The sequence below is a fragment of the Triticum aestivum genome, chromosome 1A, assembly GCF_018294505.1.
Source record: "Triticum aestivum cultivar Chinese Spring chromosome 1A, IWGSC CS RefSeq v2.1, whole genome shotgun sequence".
Classification (NCBI taxonomy): Eukaryota; Viridiplantae; Streptophyta; class Magnoliopsida; order Poales; family Poaceae; genus Triticum; species Triticum aestivum.
This window is the reverse complement of record NC_057794.1, coordinates 542,475,389-542,483,513: the sequence shown is the minus strand read 5'-3', so window position 1 is coordinate 542,483,513 and position 8,125 is coordinate 542,475,389. Positions and strand designations below refer to the sequence as shown.

The 8,125-nt window shown below is 42.4% G+C and overlaps 1 pseudogene; it reads left to right on the top strand.

Moving 5' to 3' along the window:
• Positions 1-565: 565 nt before the first annotated feature.
• On the top strand, positions 566-7,786 carry LOC123064928 (uncharacterized; annotated as a pseudogene).
• Positions 7,787-8,125: the final 339 nt, after the last annotated feature.

The following is an 8,125-nucleotide window of genomic DNA, read 5'->3' as shown; positions in this document are numbered from 1 at the left end:
TCCTTGGGGCTCTTCATATGGGAAGAGGGGGTACAGGGATGGGTGGGCATGTCGACCAAGACGGTGATGGGAGGATGGCAGCCAATGAGGCTTTTGAGGAAGGAGATATGTCAGCTCATTTAGGATGCAACGATTTAAAAAATTACAGATGTCAACTTTTTCTCCAGGTGCTTGATAGACAGACAATCTAGCTCGACAACCCGGCCCGAGCCCGGTAAAAAACCTGGGCTGGGCTGAGTTGGGCTTGACATTTGGGACGAGATCAGGCCTCATTTTCAAGCACGTAATATAGTTTTGGCCGGGCGTGCACGCGAAGGCATGGAAAGTGTCAGTCAGGTTGGGTTTTTCGGGCTTCGGGAGTATGTTTGGGCTAGGCTTGAAAAAGTATCCAACTTTGGGCCGGGCTTGGCCTTCGGGAGGGGCATGCCCGGGAGGCATGAAAAGTGTCATTCAGGCCGGGGGTTGGTTTTCGTGCCTGTGTTTGGGCTGGGCTCGGACTTGGAAAGTATCAGGCTTCGGGCTGGGCTCGGGCTTAGAGTTTGAAGGTGGGTTTTTTGCGAGCCCGGCCCGGCCCGGCCTTAGGCAGCCCGCTCCAAAATCTTACCAACTCCCACCAATCCACCGCCGACACACTCTCCGGCAGCGGCCATGGCGCCGCCCCTCGCCTCCGGTAAGCGACCTCCTCCCCCAAACCCATGCCCGGCCCCTGATAAACTGCGGATGAACCCCAGCGCTAACACCCGACCCCTCTTCTCCCCCTGCAGGTCCCGGTGCACTGCAGCGGCGGCGTCTCCAGGCGGCGGCCGAAGGCAACCTCCAGCTCTTCAAGAGTATGTGCTCGCATCCCGCTCCGCCCGCGGATTTTGGTTTCTGGGTGCTCGATCGAGCGCCGATTTTGGGAGATTTTTTCCAGTTTTGATGGGTGCGGCGAGCGCGCTGGACGGCGGGAAGGGGCGCCTCAGGGATGCGGCGGAGGCCGTGAAGCTCCGCGGCGCCGGGGCGCTGCACTTGGCCACGCGCCGCGGGAGGATGCCGGTGCGCGTGTACCTGGTCGAGGAGCTCCACCGACGAGACAGGTGGGCACTTGGTCTCCCTCCCTCCTCTTACGAAAGCAAGACCCTTGTTTTCTTCCCCCCTAGACTAGAGTAGATGACTCGTTTATCTCCTCTTGATAGACGTGATGGATTGGCTGTTTGGTTGTCTGCCTCCTTGACGCCAAGCAATGGGAGGGACTGATCACTTACCATGAGGATGGCTATCAGTTTGGGTTGAATTTCATGCGGTCTGCACGATGCGTAATCAATCATGTGTAACCATGCTTCCGTTTCTGTCGTTTCCGTGTTTCATATTTCTAGTTTTGGCAGTCTACAAACTACTATCATAGAAAATGGTTTGTAGATTACCTTAACTGGAGGGAAATTTTAGGTAAAGTCAGCTTGTATATGCCCCTTTTACCTGGCATTTGCCTTGAAGTGGGACGGGAATTGAACTAATTTATGCCAAAAATGGGACTGGATTTAGCTTGTTTTGTTGAGAAATCTAAGGCTTATAACTCGTCAATTGGCCCTGTTTTTGAAACATACATCTAACTCCTTTGTTTGCATTAATCTCATGAAGTTCATTTATTCCAGACGCAGCTTATACTGTTTTGACAGAGTTGTTTCAGTAGAAAGAGTATCGATGCTAGCTTCCATCCCCTTTTACAGTTTTACCCCTGAAAATTCTATCAACTTGTTTTTTTCTCCATGCACCAGTTTGCTTTCTAGGAAAAATGATTCTAGCTTCACTTTTTTTTTCTGCACTTGTACCCCCACAAAATAGCTGGCTTTAGTTTGGACAGGAACTTTTTTATTTTGATGAATCAACAATGAACTCCAAACTCCTCCATTATTTTTTGTTTAATGCTGTTTATGAATACACTCTGGCTTTTAAACGACCTGTAGTATCTGATCTTTGTATTGTGTAACAAAGTATCTTGGCATCACGGCACTTGCATAATATGTACATATTGAACTGGAGTCATATGACACTTGTTTGATTATGTACACATGACTTGGGCGCTTATAGCCTAACCTTTTTTAATCTTTTGGTGATTCATTCTATTGTGGATCATTAAAAATGAAAAGTGTCAGTGCCTTGCGCCAAGATATTTTCATGTATGATTACTTTTAAAGGGAACCTAAAATTTCTGTCCTCCTAGTTCTGACTTCTGAATGTGCTGTTGTATGTAAAAAGTTTGTATGTGTATTCTGGAAACAGATGCATGTTCATATCGCAAAACCTTTACATGTTCATATTCTGTCCTCCTAGTTCTTATTCCGTTTCTTCTCTTTGATGTTCCTGATAGGCTATACACCTCTGGCTCATGCCATTATTGCTGGCACTGTGGACACTTTCCAGTATCTTCTTGATCACGGTGCTAATCCAGATAAGCCCGATGAAAAAGGGTCTACGCCTCTCCATTTGTCTGCTTCAGGAGGTCTCTCCCTATGTGTCCTTATCTTGTTCCTCTGTGTCTTCAAATTCTTTGTTTGTGTGTTCTGGGGTGATGTAATGAAACTTGAAATGGATCATGTTATATGCATTATAAGTAAGAAGGTAGAAAATGTCCATGTCGTAATTGGTTGTGCATGTGCATAGATATGACAGTGTCATCTGAGCATTTAGAGATATTTCTGTGGCAAATAAGTTGTTTATTAATTGCTATCTTTTAAGTCTAAAAAACGCCATTTATCAATGTGCGTGTGTGTATGTATCATGAATCATGTATTCCTTGTCTCAAGATGAGCTGCATTAACATAAATTCAGTATAGATAAATTCAGAAGTGATATAATTTATTGCGTGTCAGAAAAAAATAGTAAAATATGAATTTCTCTCAAGCCACTATTCATACTTGTTGTGGGTATTTCACTGACATCTATTCAATTATGTAAATCCAGAAGTTACCTTGTTTATGTCTCTATCAGCTGTAAGATAGCAAATATGAACTTGTTTATAGCCACTATTTACAGTTACTGTTGCTGGTTATACATTTATAAGTGAGTGATGTCACATTCGTATAGTACCTTCTTTGATTATTTGGTTCTCATTGCAATAATTTTCCTGATGTTTGCAACCTAGTTATTTCACAGTTACTTCCTAAGGTAAATGAATACATATCCAGATCTTATGTTGCATGAAAAACATAATAAAATGAACCTCTTAACATTGGAGCTGTAGTTCGCACTAGATTGTCTTCCGCAGATTTCAATCTTTACATATAGCAAAGATATCTAGCAAAGAACTGTGAGGCTATACACTCCTATTTTCTGGACAATTTGGTACCATGTGGGTTCCTATATTGTTTAAACACATTTTAGAATTTATACTCATTAATTATTGTCTCTGTTCATTTTTACTTGCCATTTAGAGGACATTGACATGGTCTCCGTCAAACATGTTTGGCCATTAGGTTTCATAATAATAATTTGTTAGTAAAAGTTTTGTTACATGAAAGTATTTTTCATGACAAATCCATGGTCATTTTCATGTGCAAAATCCTAATAAATCTGCAGGTGGAGTAACTATATTCATCCATACCATTACTTATGGTGCAACTTTCATCTACAAAACCAGGTTGTGTCAATGACAGGTAGGGTCTGGTTCTACATGTCATTGATGTAGGCTGGTGGTATAAATTAAGTGTTTTTTTTTAAAGTTCACTGCACACATTCTAGCATGTCATTTCTTTGAGAACGGAGGTAGTATTCCAACACAACTAGCTAAGTGTACATATTGCTTTGGAAACTTTGATCCCTAAGGTAACTGTCTCCCGCATATGCCCATGATAAAATGATACTAACAGGCTTTCACTAACAAAAAGTACTGTCACAATAACAGCAGCAGCAGCAGCAATGCCAAATAACCTGTTGGATATTATGTATTATGCAAATAACCTGCTGGATCTCCACATTGTTATGAAATAACCTGCTTTGTATTTCTCATTCAGGAAATTGTGAAATAGTAAAGGCCTTGATCTCAGAAGGGGCCAATGTTTGTTTCATTGTGTGATACTGGGCCACCACTGCATATGGCTGCTTTCTGTAAGCAGGTTGGTGGCTTGGTGCTATGAAGATTTTGTTGGACCACCATGCAGATGTACGTCACTCGTTTATGTACCCTTCCTTCTTAGGTTAACAGGATCCACATTAGTAAATTCATGATTGTTTTGTCTGGTACTACTTTCTCTTCGTCAACTGCCCATATTAACAAAGATATCTCTATTTCAATGATAAAAAGATGATCAAACATGTTCCCGAACTTTCATCATGTAATGGTATTGATTTTCTTAATATTTCTTCTCAGTGTAACAAGGTATTCAACACTGCCTATTCACCTCTTATTGTGGCTCTCAATGTTGGCTCGCTGAAATGTGTGAAGCTTCTGATTAAGGTATGGTGCATTCATCTCATTTCATTGACATCTTTTGAACTCTTGATAAGTATCATATGAAAAAGGAAGGAGTATAAATGATGTCATGCTTATTTAGAAGTGTCTTTGCAACATTTTTTGTGTTAGGCTGGCGCTGAGGTGAAGGGTGTTGGCACTGTAACCCCCTTAACAATTGCTGCCAACAATGGCTTAACTGACTTCTACAAGTGCTTACTGGAGGCTGGTGCAGATCCTGATGTTCGTAATGATGTAAGTTTTAACTTTCACTCCAGCAATATTATGTTAAGAAACTAATGCAAAACCATGCTGTTTGTTAAGGCTAAGCAAAACTTAGTTATCTATTATTTTCACCCTCAAAGCCTAAGAAGTCCATTAATGATTCCGGTTGGTCCTTGAGACATCACTGCCAATATAAGTTGCTTTCTATAGGTTCTTCAGCATGCCCTTAACTTAATAATAGGTACTCAATCCTTGTGTGAGGATGTGATGTGAAGTTTACTGTGGTATGTGAAATAAGTAGTTTATTGTGCAGTCATATAAATGAGTGAACTGGATCAATAAAATGTTCAGATCATAAATATTTTGTCTTCTTAATTTTTTCTCATGCCCTTCTGATGTAGCTCATGTAAGTATGTAAGTCTTATCTCCTTACCACACGTCCTCATTACTTGTGCCAAATGATTTGTGTGCTGTTTCAGGATGACTCCATGAACACCATGAATCCAGCTGATCTCAAGTTAGAAGAAAGCAAGGCAAATAAGAGAAACGATTATGCTACTGCAGTCAAACTTTACTCTATGGTATATTATTGCACTTGCACCATATCTTAGCCAGTTAGCCTACACTTAATTTGCTGTTGTGTGATAACCAAAGCTTTAAATTGAGATTTGACGTGCTTTCTATTATTTTGAATCTCTAGTAAGAATTTAGTAACATCAAAGTGTATGTGCGTCCTTTATTTTTTCTTTTGCTGTTTTAATTTTCTTTCTATAGGGATTGCATTTATGTTTAGAAAGTCTATTGATGCAAATCCCCTGCATGGCTGTTACAGAAAGCAATTTCTGCTGTGACTAAGTACCAACGCTACTAAGGTTTTCTGCATTAGTAACAGAAAACCCAGTAGGACATCACTGTAGATTTGCTTCAAAATTTCAATTGTAACTCTGGCATAAAGCCGTCAAATAGTATATCTGTTATAGAAAATTGTCAATAGTTTATCTTATTATACTAATTGTTGGATAGAGAGGACAGAGGAGCAAATTAAGCTCTTGTTTGGATGAATGGGTCTTAATTTCAGCATCCTAACGTGTATCAATTATTTGATTTCTCAGGTAATCAGTGCCCAGTTTACCACCTTAACTCTAGTCTAGTGGTAAGCTGCCCTGGCAATTTTCTTGTGTACGTACCTGAGAACAGCGCAGTAGTATATGTGGGTCATAGCAGTTAATAAGCCAATGTGGTGACTTTTTGTTTGTTTGTTAATGTAGGCAGCAGACCGCTGCCTAGATGATGCAACACTGTACTCAACTAGGAGCCTTTGCTGGCTTAAGATGGGTGAAGGAGACCAAGCTTTGATGGATGCTGGAATTTGCAAGATGAAGCGCCTAGGTTGGGTAAAGGCCTGCTACCTGCAAGGATCTGTTCAAATTTTACTGCTGACAGCTTGCAGTCCAGGATTGGGTTGGATTCAGCCTCGTCGGGGCAGCCATCACAGCCAAGAGTAATGTTGGCGGCGGCCCTGGATCTCGGTGATCGAGCAGACAATGAGGAACTGGGAGTACTGTGACTAGGATTCAAGAGGGCAACCGACGAGCAGGGCGCAGTGATTCAAGACCATGAAGATAGTGATGCTTGCAGTTTCGGTTCAGACAACAGGCAAGGTCGACCCTCAAGCTCCAGGCTGGACTAAAAGGTAAAAGCACATGCCTCCCAGTGGTGCAAATGGGCGTAAACCAGCTGGACATATCATTTTTGCTGAAATTTGTTTAGACCATCATAACTAGTATAATTGGAGATCATGCTATTGGCTTGCTCACGGTTTCTTCATAATCCTGTGATTATAAATAGGATGCCGGTCTGTTGTATGGTCCTGGCTCAATACCATGAATGGTTCTTATTAGTAGTTCACTGTCATAGATTAACTAAATAAGTTTGACATGCTGAAATTAGATGATGCCATGCAGATGACTGAATTGGTTAGGACCTGGGGTACTGTACTGCAGCACACCATGAGGCATAATTTACCTCTGGTTGGGAGTTCTGTACTGCTAAATAATTGTGACATACAGAATTTTAATAATGCCATGTGGATGCCTGAATTAATTAGGTCCTGTGGTACTGAGCTGAAGCATGTGTGGTCCTTACTAGTATTTTGGTTAAGATGGTGAAAATCTTTTTGTTGTTGGCATGTTACCTGTGTTACTCGTATTCTAGTTAAAGTGGTGAAAATCATTTTGTTGTTGGCATGTTACCTGTGTGCCTGCCAATGCCAATAAATGAAATGTCATTTCCTGTCTTGCAGGGTACGGATAGGTAAGCAACCGCTTGATAGAACACCATGCCCTAATAGAATTGGAGCTCTTGAGAAAACAATCAGGGGTTATCCAGAAAAGCGAGGAGATCATGTTGTTGAACCTGCATAGGATTTGACATTTGACTCACCTGGCGAGGCCTACGACTTCTATAATCTATATTCTTGGGAGCATGGATTTGGTATCAGACAGAGCTGCCGGCGTCGAGCGTGCTTGCGATACTGCTCCTGCCGCTGGTAGAAGCTGGATTTCCCCACCTGCTTGACCATATCACAGATTCATGCATCACAATTAAGTATTATTTCGCAAATCGTGGTGAGGAATGGAAAGAACTGAAAACTTACATCACGAAGCATGTAATCAGTTTGGTTTGCTTTTTTAAAACTTACATCGTGGTGACATCATGCTATTGGCTTGCTTTTAAAAACCTCTGTCACAGTATCATGGATGGTTCATATAATCAGTTTGGTGTTATAGTTCTATTGATTTGTTCTTATTTTAATGACATGTAGCACACCCTGATGAGACCCTGATGGCTGCTGGCTGCAAGTTGTTGACCCCTGCCGAGGTAGCCGCCAAGCTCCCGTCCACGGCGAATCTGGAAGCGGCGGACATGGTGGACTGCATGCTCCGGCTGCTGGCCTCGTACGGCATGGTGTCGTGCACGGTGGAGGAGGGCAAGGACGGCCGCCTCTCCCGGCGGTACGATGCTGCGCCCATGTACAAGTTCCTCACCCCCAACGAGGACGGCTTCTCCATGTCAGCGCTGGCGCTCATGAGTCATGAACCAGGACCAAGTCCTCATGGAGAGCTGGTGAGCTAGATCATCATCCCCTCTTTCTTCTTACTTTGTCGCTGTTGCAAAAGATGTGAAAGGCAGAGAACCTCCAAGAGTTCAGCTGGAAATGTCTTTGGACAATTCGATGTGTGTGCGTGGTCGGTAAACACTGAGAGATTATGCATAAAAAAACAGCAACTAGCTTTCAGAAGCAGAACCGGACAGAATGGGGCATGGTGACTTTCCTCTCGCGTGAGATTCAGCGTCTCAACCACCAGAGTACGAATTTTGGGTTCGCAGTCGATTAACCAGAGGACTTTTAAATCAGGAACTCTTTTAGGCAAAGTTCAGTAGCCTCTGTTCAGACAGTAGCATCATCTCCCT